Below are 13668 nucleotides of genomic sequence, written 5' to 3'. Positions count from 1 at the left end.
GGTTTCAGCCCACCCAGGTTGGGGTAATTTGTTACAGCGGCCACAGGAAACTAAAACACTGTGTTTAAATTGTAGAGACACATAATCTGCCATTTAAAATATTTTCGATATGACAAATTCACTTGATATTCATTGACCATATTTTCATAATTCAATCAGTAAATCCAATAGACACAAAGCTTTTAAAGTTCTTTGGCACTGAAACTTGGAATCAAAGTATCAGCCTAAAATAATCAAGTTATCAGGTTGTTAAAAGAGTCAGCAGGAGGAAAACAAAGCTGATAACTTACATATCTATTTAAAATAGAATACAATGCCTCAATTTTAGGTCATGTGATTAAATTTTATCTTTGTTAAGCTGCGAATTACTTAAAAATAAACAGGCTCTTTGCAAAACTAAACAGACACTAACCTTTGTCTATACTAACTTTTAAAATTACTGACCCACTTCTAGAAAAATCAGACTGTGTCTGTGTGTGTACAAATCTTTAAAAATAGATATTGTGTTTGTGGCAATTAGAAATAACAACTTTAGCAACAATTTCAACTCGAATAGATTTTGAAGCAGCCAGTTTTCATTTACACAAAGGGCAAAAGAAAGTGGGCTTAATTTATAAAGTGAAGCTTAGAAATCATGGAGACTCTTCTTATTGCAAATGTAGTAAACGGGTGAAACAGAATATAAAATAGTCTCCTGTGACATTCTTTATTGAAAGGTTCTACATTTATTTTCTGGGATGTTTTGCAAGTGTCTTTATTGAAACAAGCCATGATCTAAGACAATTCCTTAAATCTCTTTCCAACTTAACCACAGACACTTTCCTATATTGTAGGATTGTATAGAACTGTGTTATTCATCACGTATGTTTTCAAACACCCAGGATCTATATTATTCAAAACCTAAATGTTTAACAGTTCCATTAGGGCATTAATTTACTTACTCATTTTTTTGTACCCTTTCAGTCTCTCTTAGACCACCATCAACCTTCTAGCGGCCCACACCAAAGTTGTAGAAGTCACCGTTGCTTCTCTTTCCCCAGAAAGCCTCACACCAACTCTACCTCCAACCCGTGTGTCACATCTGTCCACTACTCTACATCTCCATTGTTGCTGCTCTAGTTCAGGCCACCAGGAAGTGAAATCTCTCTGGGGCCCATCCACCACTATAGCCTGCTTGGGTTCTTTTCCCTCTAGAGACCATTACCATCACAGCAGCCAAAGGGTAAAATATAAGGAAGCTCCTGTCACTGTAATGTCTCAACCCTTCCAGTGGCTTTTCACCACACTGAGATAGCCAACCTCCTAGAACCTATAACCCCCTACAAGATCTGCCTCTGTTGACCTCTTTCACGTCATCTCCCCCCATTTTGTGTTCTGCTCATAATGCTCCATGTATTCTGTATGGTGGGGTCACATTTCACTCTTTTTCCATGTGAGTATCCTGTTATTTCAGCACCATTTGTCGAATTTTTGTTTGATTGCTTTTTTGTTTGTTTGCTTGCTTGCTTGTTTGTTTGTTTTTTGGGGAAGTGCATGGGCCGGGAATTGAACCCGGGTCTCCTGCATAGCAGGCAAGAAATCTACCTTGAACTACCCTAGCACCCCCACTCTATTTATTCTTCAATAGGCCAGGATAACTCTTACCTTAGGACCCATGTTCTGGGCCTTTTCCTCCACCTAAAATGCTCAGCTGGGTCCCTCTTATCTTTCAGCTCATATATCACCTCCCTGCAGAAATTTCCTTGGACATTCACTCACCTTCACATCACACTACTGTATTTGTTCCAAAGTACTTACCATGATCTGAAATAATGGCAGAAGCTCCACAATTTCTGTATATAGGCTAAGGGAATGTGACTGCAATGGGAAGGGTGGCCAGTGAATCTGAATTTAAAGCATGCGTTGAGTCTTTATTGTTGCAGATCAATAAAAGCAAAGTTTGCTAAGAATGTGTATTAGTTCCCTACAACTGCTGCAAAAAATTACCACAAACTTGATGGCTTGAGGCAACACAAATTTATTGTCTTACATTTTTGGACGTCAAATGAGGTTGTGTGGGCAGAAGTGTGTTCCTTCTGGGGCTCTACAGGAGACATCCTTCCTGGTCTTTTTCAGCTTTTAGAGGCCACCTACACCCCTTAGCTTGTGGCCCCGACACTTACATGAAGTCGGCATATATTCTTTTATTCCATCTGAAATTAGCTCCTCATCCGCAATCATTGTTTCAGACTTTTGGACTTCGATCACAAGTACTTAATCTTTTTTTAATGGACTGAGCATGTCCATATATTGTAGAATATGTTATTTAATGTATACCTCAGAGAACTTACTCATCTAACTTACCCCATTTCTTCCTTTGCGGATTAGACAATTACTGTTTGTCAGATTCAACAGTTCTTTCATACAGTCATTCATTCCTTCATTTTAAGACATTTAAAATGAAGGAAGACATTCCTTCATTTCCGACTCTGCTTCTATTGCCACATCTCCTTCTCTGACTTTCCTAGCTCCCTTTTATAGAACCTTGTGGGGTCTACTTGGTAGTCTAGGATAACTTCCCATCTCAAGATCCTTAATCCCATCTGCAAAGTCCCTTCACCAGGTGAGGTAACGTATTCTCAGGTTCTAGGGATTAGGACATGGACATCTTTGGGGAACCATATTGCCTACCACAGGATGCTTTTGTTCGCACTTAACTAAGTGAGAAAACTTTAAGATCCATTTAAGGCAACTTTGGTGTGGCTTACAGGAGGGCTGATAGCAGTTCTGTTCTGAGAACAGTCCTTACGTCCCCCTGAATTAATCCTGGGCACTGCTTTTGTTTATTTGTTCACTTTCTTATTGCCTCCCCCTCTTAAGAAAGTATATTCCACATAGGCCTTGCCTGTTTTATTCATTACTGTATCCCCCCTAAAAGTTACAGTAGAAAATAATAGGCACCCAATAAATGTCTTAAAATGAAGGAATGAATGACTGTATGAAAGAACTGTTGAATCTGACAAACAGTAATTGTCTAATCCGCAAAGGAAGAAATGGGGTAAGTTAGATGAGTAAGTTCTCTGAGGTATACATTAAATAACATATTCTACAATATATAGACATGCTCAGTCCATTAAAAAAAGATTAAGTACTTGTGATCGAAGTCCAAAAGTCTGAAACAATGACGGATGAGGAGCTAATTTCAGATGGAATAAAAGAATATATGCCGACTTCATGTAAGTGTTTTTTGAAGTGTCTGGTTGGAGAGGGGACTCATAAAATATAAATATAGGATCTCTGCTTTCTAAATAATGTTGAAAGAATAGAAATGAGGATAATATAAGAGATCAGAAAAACCACCTTAGGCTGAGCCACAAGACTATGGCCTTCTGAGGGTGGGGACTATCTTTCATCACTATATCCTCTGCAAACAGCAGGTGCTTAATAAATACCTCTTCTTTCTTCACTATTCTTTACAGCAGCACTCTTAGAATGAGTCATCTGGGTTGACTGTCACGAATTCCGTGTCTCCCATTCTCTGTAAAACCCACTCCCAGACAGCCTCCACACCTACCACGTCACAAAACTTGCTCCTGTAAGGTCCTGATGACCTCAGTGTTTCTAAATAACGGCTGAGTCTCCATGAACATCTATATGACTTACCATCAGTACTTGCCAAATGGTCATTACCTCTTCCTTGAAACATTTCTTCGCTTGGCTTCCAGAATTCCTACTCCCTGGCTTCTTTCTTACTGTATAATACTCCTTCTCATTCCCATTTGCTGCTTCTCCTCATTTTCCTGCCCTAGTGCTCAGTCCTTGGACCTCCCTTTTCTGTATGATTTACATCTAGCAGAAGTGAATACTTCCCCAAATTGAGGATTCCCCAGTGTATATTCTTAGCCCCCAATTCCCCTTGTATTCAAGGCTCCTATATCTCAAACTTCACACATTCCAAACCAAATCCCTGGCCTCTTATTCCCACAATGCGCTGTGTGAAATTTTTCATATCTCACTAAATAACAATATCTTTGAAGTGTCCCAAGCAAAAATCTGAGCATTGCTCCTAATATCGTTCTTTCTCCCAGACTACATCCAATCCATCGACAAATCTCAGCAGCTCTGCCTTCAATCCAGAATCTGACCATTTGTCACTTACCCCTGCCTGATGGCAACAACCCCCTAATAATTCTCTACTTCCATCCTTAAATATGCTACTGTCCATTTCCACGAAGAGGCTGAACCCATCCTTTGAAAACATGAATCAGTAATTTCCAACTGGTGCCTAACACCTTTCTGCGGCTTTGCATTTCACCTAGAGTAAAACCCAAACCCTCCACGTGGCTGATAAGGCCCATCGTTGATGTGGCCTCCTGGAGCTCTCTGTCTTCCTTGCTATCAGTCCCCCTCCATGCTTCTTTGGCTCCAGTCACACCAGCCTTACTCATCCGTGTGTACTACAGCCATAACCCCACCTCTCTGCAGTTACTTCTTTCTGGAGGTCTTCTCCTAGACAGCGGCAGGGCTCTGCTTTTACATCTTCAAATCTCTTCTTGACTATCACTTACAGTAAAGCCCTCTTTAAAAAAATCATCTTCTTTAAAAAAAAAACCCTCCTCCAATGCTTTCTAGGCTCTTTCTTGCTTAATTTTTCTGCATGACACTTAACTCCACACGACATATTATATATTTTACTTATTTATTTTATTGTATACACTCACCCAACTAGACTATGAGCTCTGAGAGGGTAGGGATTTTGCACCATTTTGTTTTTGTGTTGACCTGATGTTCCACAGGACCTAGAATGGTCCCTGGCATGGAGTATGTCATCAACACGTATTTGTTGAATAAATGTAATGCAAACATTGAATGGATAAATAACCAGAAAATTTCCTTTAAATTGAAATATATGAAAAACAATAAAATAAGTTGAGTTACTTCTGAATTTCCTCAACTATCTGTAATTAGAAAACTCAAGCCTACTCAATGAGGATGGTGAGATGGTTGTTGAGAAGGACAATCAGCAAGGTTTCCTCCAATCTGGAGGGACTCTCTCAGAGAAGGGCAAATGGGGAAGGCACTCTACTATGTTACAAGTCACCCCACATATTGCACACTTGCCTTGATGACTGGCAAAGGGGCCCTGGCATCAGCTTGCTAACTTAAGTAAAAGGCAGGACTCTGTTTCCTTTGTAAACCGTTCTGACTTCATGCTGAATGATCCAACGCCGTGAGATGTCCTTCTAGTCTTCTTGAATTGCTGTCTTTAACCAAAGCCAGGTTCCCCTGTTCCCAAACCCACTTTTAAATTCTTCTGTGTTTTGACAGTTGTTTTTTCTACTGTGTCATGTTTTATATTGCGTATTTCACTGATTTGTCTGTGTGTGTATGTGTGGTTAATCTTCCACTTACAGTGTTGATTGTATTGCATAAAAAGAGGTTTTTCTCTGTATAAGCATGAGCTAAATGACTAGGTAGAAGGACCAACTTAAACTTTTTCTAGCAAGTTGATTTTGTTATTTAATAAACTGTTAATTTTACTTCTCACACTTACAAATGGCTTTCATTTTTAAATTAGACACCATTAACGTAGTGTAATTTTTTAATGTTTTTCAGTGTGAAGCTAGAAGAGACTTTCAGAAGCTCTCTGGTTTGGCTTGCTTCCCTTGATATTTATTATAATTAGCATTTGGAAGGATAGCACTTAAGGTCAGACAACTGCAAAGTAATATCATGTTGGCAAGAAATTTCATTGGAACAAGACAATGCTGCTCATCTATTTATAAAACTTTAAAAATTTAATGATATAAATACTTCATACCAGAAATTTAAAAAATGAAAAATTTGGGGGTTCTATTTAAAATGACTTCTTTTTATAGACTCCTTTTACAAATATTTTTAACCACTTATCAAATGTTGACATTAAAAAAATTAAATTTATTTTCTGTCAACTATATTTCAAAGTATGCTGATACTATACTTAATTTGTGGTTGGCCTTAATTGTTTCCTTTAAATATAGTTATGAACTTTCTAATGGATAGAACTGCAGACAGGAAACATCATAATTAAAAAATTTTTTTTATTGATATATATTATATATTCCCACACCGTGTAATCATTCAAAGTGTACAGTGATTCACGATATCATCATATAGCTGTGTATTTACCAATACAACCATTTTTTTTTGGTGTGAAAATAACATATATACAAATAAAGCAATACATTGTAAAGCACATAACAGCAATTAGTTTTAGAACAGATTTCAGAGTTTGGTATGGGTTACAATTCCACAATTTTAGCTGCTCTAAGATACTGGACACTAAAAGAAATATCAATATAATGATTCAGCAATCATACTCATTTGTTAAACCCTACCTTCTCTGTATAACTCCACCATCACCTTTGATCTTTCTCTCACTCTTCAGGGGTATTTGGGCAATGTCCGCTCTAAATTTTTCATGTTGGAAGGGGCTGTTGATAATATAGGGTAAGGAGATGGAACTAGTTGATGTTCTGGAAAGCCTGGCACCTCTGCATTTCAGGACTTATCTGGTCCAGGGACACATCCAGAGGTTTTAGGTTTCTGGAAAGTTACCCTAGTACATGGAACATTTGTAGACTCATATAATGCCCTAGGTGTTCTTTAGGATTGGCTGGAATGGTTTTGTTTGGGGTTTGGCAAGCTATGATAGATAGCAGTGTCTAACTGAAGCTTGCATAAAGGTAACCTCCAGAGTAGCCTCTTGACTCTATTTGAACTCTCTCAGCCACTGATACCTTATTTGCTACACTTTTTCCCCCCTTTTGGTCAGGATGGCATTGTTGATCCCACGGTGCCAGGGCCAGGCTCATCCCTGAGAGTCATGTCCCATGTAGGGGGGAGGGCAATAATTTCACTTGCAGAGTTGGGCTTAGAGAGAGGGAGCTCATATCTGAGCAACTAAAGAGGTCCTCTGGAAATAACTCTTAGGCATACCTATAGGTAGGCTAAGCTTCTCTGCTATGCACTTGAGCTTCACAAGAGTAAGCCTCAAGATGAAAGGCTTGGCTTACTGATTTGGGTATCCCTAATTTTTGACACAGTATCAGGGGTTTCCCTGCTTGTACAGTGTAATATCTCCATATTTTCTCTCCCATCTCTCAAATGTCTCTGCCAATACTTTTTGATTATCTGTTTAAAATACTCCAGATGTATCCAGGCATTACATTAAGCTATACAGGAGTAAAGGCCCTCATTCTTATTCTGGACATTCTGTGTTTGAATTATTTAAATGACCCATGCAGACAGATTGAGTTAGATGATGTGCCACAGAAAATTGAGGTTCTGGACAAAATAAACCCTTCTTCTTTGGTGTCAAAGAGTAGATGAAGTTCTAAAGTACAGACAATGTCTTCCTTACTCCTGTATTCTGAATTCCCTTAATCCTGACCTGATCAGCTTCATTCTCATCTCTAAATACCAGGTTATATATATAAAACAGCCTCTCAAAATCAAGAAATAGCAATTACTAGCCTGGACTAAATGTGACTGCTGTTAAGAGCTCACAGTCTAGGCCCCTCTTTTCTTATAAGTATTTTCTAAATGAGACCATACAATATTTGCTCTTTTGTTTCTGGCTTATCTTGCCCTCACCAAATGTCCCACAGATTCATTCACAATGTTGCATGCCTCACAACTTTGTTACTTTTTGTAGCAGCACAATATTCAATCACAGGTACACACCACCGATCGCCAGATCGCCAATCTAATTCTCAGTCACTGCATCCTTCAGTCACTTCATTCATTGGCCATAACGTATAATGTCTAAAGTCAACAGTCCATCAACACTCTCAATTTTAGATAATTTCACTGTTCCCAAGAGAAGGATAACCAATAAACACACCCTCATCAAACAGGAAATCCAAACCTCCCCTTAGCTCTTGTCCCTCCCCACCCTTAATTATTTAACCCTGGTATTGCTGTGGTACTGTTGATGTTTTACTCTTAAACATAGCCCACAGCATGCAATAACAGTTTTCACCTTATACCCCGAACTTATACAAGATTCATATCTTTGCAGTAGTTCATGCAAGAACTTATTTATATTTGCAGTGTCAATCAGTAGGACACTTGGGTCTATACAACTCCTTTCAATCTTGTTCATCTTCAGTATGGTAATATTACTTATAGACCCACTAATGAACCACCTTCACTTTTATCTATTCCCTTACATTTAAGTTCAACCTAATTAGCTAACCATTCACCCATATCTAGCTTCCGTGTACCTCTAGATCCCCTATCTCTGTATTGTATGCCTCTGATTTTACCTTTACCATGGTCATAAAAGTGGAATCATACAATATCTATCCTTTTGTATCTGGCTTATTCCACTCAGCATTCTGTCCTCAAAGCTCATTAATCTTGTCGTGTGCTTCAGGACATCATTTCACTTTACTGCTGCATAATATACCATCATATGTATATATCACATTTTGTTAATCCACTTGTCTGTTGATGGGCACTTGGATTATTTCCATCTTTTGGCATTTGTGAATAATGCTGCTGTGAACATTGTTGTGCAGATGTCTGTTTGTGTTACTTTCAGTTGTGAACTTTCAGTTCTTCCGGGTATACACAAATAGTGGTATTGCTGGGTCATAGCACAACTTGATATTCAGTTTTCTGTGGAACCACTAGACTTTCATCAGTTGCAGCTGCACCATTATACATTCCCACCAGCAGGGCAAAAGTGTCCCAATTTCTCCACACCTCTCCAACATTTGTAGTTACCTGTTTCTTTAATAGCAGCCATTCTTATAAGTGTGAAGTGGTGTGTAGGTTTGAAAGTATTATTATATACCCTAGAAAAGCCATGTTTTAAATTCTGATCCAATCTTGTGGGAGCAGCCCTTTCTTTTAATCCTGATTCAACAATGTAGATTGGAATCTTTTGATTAGATTATTTCCATAGAGATGCGGCACACCCAATTGTGGGTATTAATTTTTGATTAGGTGGAGATATGACTCCACCCATTTTAGGTGGGGGTTGATTAGTTTAGTGGAATTCTTTAAAAGAGGAAACATTTTTGAGAGAGTCAGAAATTACAGAAGACTCAGAGCCAACAGAAACTTCACAGCAGAGCTGACACAGTGCAGACATGTGGAGAACAGAGAGATGGATGTTTGGAGATGCTTGGAGTCCAGCAGACAATGAGATGTTAAGCAAGCCAGAACCTGGAGAGGCAGATGCCAGTCACGTGACTGCCCAGCTGACCAAGGTGTTCCTAACCCATGGACTTTCCTTGAATTAAGGTAACCTCTTGCTGTTGCCATGATTTGGAAATTTTCAATTCCTTAGAACTGTAAACTTGTAACTTATTAAATTCCTCTTTTAAAAAGCCATTCCAGTTCTGGTATATTACATTCTTGCAGCTAGCAAACTAACACAAGTGACATCTCATTGTAGTCTTGATCTGCATTTCCCTTATAGCTAATGAAAATGAGCTCTCTTCACATGTTTTATAGTCATCCGTATTTGCTCTTCAGAAAAATGTCTATTCATATCTTCAGCCCATTTTATAATTGGGTGGTTTGCTTTTGTTGTTGAGTTGTATGATTTCCTTATGTATACAGAATATCAAACCTTTTCCTGATGTGTGATTTCCAAATATTTTCTCCCATTGAGTTGGCTGCCTCTTTACTGTTTTGACAAAGTCTTTTGAGGCACAAAAGCATTTGACTTTGAGGGGTAACCATTTATCCATTTTTTTTTTCTTTTGTTGCTTGTGCTTTGGGTGTAAAGTTTAGGAAGCTACCTGTTATTACTAGGTTGTGAAGAGGTTTTCTTACATTTTCTTCTAGGAGCTTTATGTTACTGGTTCTTATATTTAGTTGTTTGATCCAATTTGAGTTAATTTTTGTATAGGGTGTAAGGTAAGGGTTCTCTTTCATTCTTTTGGGTATTGATAGCTAGTTCTCCCATGCCCATTTATTGAAAAATACAATTTTGTTCCAGTTCAGTGGATTTGGGTGCCTTATTTGGTGGTCTATTTCTGTGCTCTCGATTTGATTCCCTTGGTCAACATTTCTGTTTGTGCCAGTACCATGCTGTTTTGACCACTATGGCTTCATAATAAGTTTTAAAACCAGAAGTGTTAATCCTCCCATTTTGTTCTTCTTTTCTAGGATGCATTCAGCAATTTGGGGTCTCTTTCCTTTCCAGATGAATTTGGTAACTAGCTTTCCAAAGTTTTCAAAATAGGCTATTGGAATGTTGATTGGTATTGTGTGGAATCTATAGATCAATTTGAGTAGAATTGACATCTTAACTACATTTGAAACTCCTATCTATGAGCAGGGAATGTCCTTCCACTTATTTAGATCTTTTAAAATTTCTTTTAGCAAAGTTATGTAGTTTTCTGTGTACAAGTCCTTTACATCCCTACTTGAGTTCATTCCTAGATGCCTGATTCTTTTAGTTGCTATTTTGAATGGAATTTTTTCATTAATTGACTCTTCAGTTAGGTCATTGCTCCTGTGTAGCAACATTGCTGATTTTTGCACATTAATTTTATATCCCACCACCTTGCTGAATTTGTTTATTAGCTCAAGTAACTTTGTTGTAGATTTCTCAGGATTTTCCAAGTATAGTATGATGTCATCTGCAAATAATGAAAGCTTTACTTCTTCCTTTCCAATTTGGATGCCTTTTATTTCTTTGTCCTACCTGATTACTCTAGCTAGAACTTCTAGTACAATGTTGAATAATAGTGGTGACAGAGGGCATCCTTGTCTCATTCCTGATTTTAGGGGGAAGGCTTTCAGTGTCTCATCACTGAGTATGATGCTGGCTATGGGTTTTTCATATATACCCTTTATCATATTGAAGAAGATTCCTTCTATTCCTACCAGTTTTGAAGTGTTTTTATCAGAAAAAGATGTTGAATTTTGTCAAATGCTTTTTCAGATGTTCATGTGATTTTTCTCGTTTGATTCGTTAATGTGCTGTGTTACATTAATTGATTTTCTTGTGTTGAACCATCCTTGCATTCCTGGCATAAACTCCACTTGTCATGGTGCATAATACTTTTAATGGGCTATTGGATTTGATTTGCTAGTATTTTGTTAAGAATTTTTGCATTATGTTCATTAGGGAGATTGGTGTGTAGTTTTCCTTTCTTACAGCATCTTTACTTAGTTTTGTTATTAAATGAGCTAAGTAGTATTTCTTTTTCCTCAAAGTTTTGGGAAAGTTTGAGCAGGACTGGTATTAGTTTTTTTTGGAATGTTTGATAAAATTTCCCTGAGAAGCCATCTGGTCCTGGACTTTTCTTTGCAGGAAGATTTTTGATGACTGATTTAATCTCTTTACTTGTGACTGATTTATTGAGATCTTCTATTTCTTCTTGAATCAGTGTACCTTGTTCAGATGTTTCCAGGAATTTGTCTATTTCATCTACATTTTCTAGTTTGTTGGCATAGAGTTGTTCATAGAATCCTCTTCTGAGTTTTGTTTTTATTATTTCTTCAGGGTCTTGTGGTAATGAAACCTTCTCATTTCTGAGTTTGTTTATTCCATCCTCTCACTTTTTCTTCCTTGTCAGCCTTGCTAGTAGTCCATTGATTTTATTGATTTTCTCAAAGAACCACCTTTTGGTTTTTATTGATTCTTTCTGCTCTTCTTTTGTTCTCCCATTCAATTAACTTTGCTTTAATCTTTGTTATTTCTCTTCTTTTATTTGCTTTGGGGTTAATTTGCTGTTCTTTCTCAAGTTCCTTCAGGTGAGCATTTAAGTCCTCAATTTTTGCTTTTTTTTTTTTTTTTTTTTAAATATAGGCATTTAGGACAATAACTTCCCCTCTCAGCACAGCTTTTGCCACATCTCATAAATTCTGATATATTATACTCTCGTTTTCATTTATCTCCAGATAGTAACCAATTTCTCTAGCAATTTCTTCTCTGACCCGCTGGTTGTTTAAGAATGTGCTTTTCATCTCCATATATTTGTAAAACTTCTCATTCTTTGGTAGTTGTTGATTTCCAGCTTCATTCCACTGTGATCAGAGAAAGTGCTTTGAATAATTTCAATGTTTTAAAATTTATAACGACCTGTTTTGGGCCTCAGCATATGATCTATCCTGGAGAATGCTTCATGAGCACTAGAGAAGAAGGCATATCCTGTTTTATTGGGGTTTAAAAACCTATATATGTCTGTAAGGTCTAATTAATTTATCAAGTTGTTTAAGTTCTCTGTTTCCTTGTTGATCTTCTGTCTGGTGTTCTATACATAAAGGAGAATAATAGTCTCCTACTATTATTGTTGAAAAGTCTATCACTCCCTTCAGTTTTGCCATGTTTATCTCATGTGCTTTGGAGCTCCTTGATTGGGAGGATAAACATTTATGATTGTTATTTCTTCTTGATGAATTGTCACTTTTATTAATATTTAATGTCCTTCTTTGTCTCTTATGACATCTTTACATTTAAAGTCTATTTTGTCTGATATTATTATAGCTTCTCCTGCTTTCTGTTGGAATATCTTTTTCTATTCCTTCACTTTCAATTTATCTGTATCCTTGTGTCTAAGATGAGTCTCTTGTAAGCAGTATATAGCTGGATTATATCTCTTAATCCATTCTGCCAATCTGTATCTTTTAATTGATAAGTTTAGTTTGTTAACATTCAAAGTTATTACTGTAAAGGCATTTCTTGAATCCACCATCTTATTCTTTGGATTTTGTCAGATTTATATATTCTTTTCCCTCTTTCTCTTTTTTAAGCAACTGTGCCAGTTTGAAGGTATTATGTACCTTAGAAAAGCTATCTTTTAATTCTGATCCAATCTTGGAGCAACCATTTCTTTTAATCCTGATTCAATATTGTATGTAGAAGGCTTTGATTAGATTATTTCCAGGGAGATATGACTTACCCAATTGTGGGTATGCTCTTTGAAAAGAGGGAGACATGACTCCACCATTCCAGGTGGGTCTTGATTAGTTTGCTTTAATCCTTTAAAAAATTAGGAAACATTTTGGAGAGAGTCAGAAATGACAGAGCTGACAGAAATTTCTCAGAAGAGCCAACACAGATGTGGACATATGGGGAACTGACATATGGATGTTTGGAGATGCTTGGAGCCCAGCAGACATCACCATGAGATATTAAGCAGGCCAGAACCCAGAGAGAGCCAAGGAAAGCCAAGAGATGAAAGCCAGCCCTGGAGAAGCAAAGTGAGGAACCCCCACAGGAACAGAGGCTGAAAGCAATGGAGCCAAGGAGCAAAGGATCAGCACATGACTTCCCACCTGACAGAGGGGTTCCTGACTCATTGGCCCTTCTTGAGTGAAGGTAACCTCTTGTTGGTGCTTAATTTGGACACTTTCACTTCCTTAGAACTGTTAACTTGTAATTTACTAAATTCCCCTTTTGTAAAAGCTGTTCCACTTCTGGTACACCACATTCTGGCAGCTAGCAAACTAACACATTCAATTACTGGTACTTTTCAATTCTGTGCCCTCCTCCAGACTTCCCTCTTCTGTCTTTTTTTTTTTTTCCATACAGCAGAACTCCCTTAGTGTTTCTTGTAGGGTCAGTCTCTTGTTGACAAATTCTCTCAGCATTTGTATGTCTGTGAAAATTTTAATCTTTCCCTATTTTGATGGACAATTTGGCTGGGTACAGAATTCTTAGCTGTAAGTCTTTGTCTT

At 37.5% G+C, this 13668-nt stretch overlaps 1 protein-coding gene across 1 annotated transcript in view; it reads right to left on the bottom strand.

Moving 5' to 3' along the window:
• The window catches only part of SGCG (sarcoglycan gamma), a 137286-nt gene that overhangs the window by 105119 nt on the left and 18499 nt on the right, over positions 1-13668 (bottom strand). The gene's annotated exons all lie outside the window — the stretch shown is intronic.

Source organism: Tamandua tetradactyla, chromosome 4 (genome assembly GCF_023851605.1).
Source record: "Tamandua tetradactyla isolate mTamTet1 chromosome 4, mTamTet1.pri, whole genome shotgun sequence".
Lineage (NCBI taxonomy): Eukaryota > Metazoa > Chordata > Mammalia > Pilosa > Myrmecophagidae > Tamandua > Tamandua tetradactyla.
This window is presented reverse-complemented; position numbering and strand designations above follow the sequence as displayed.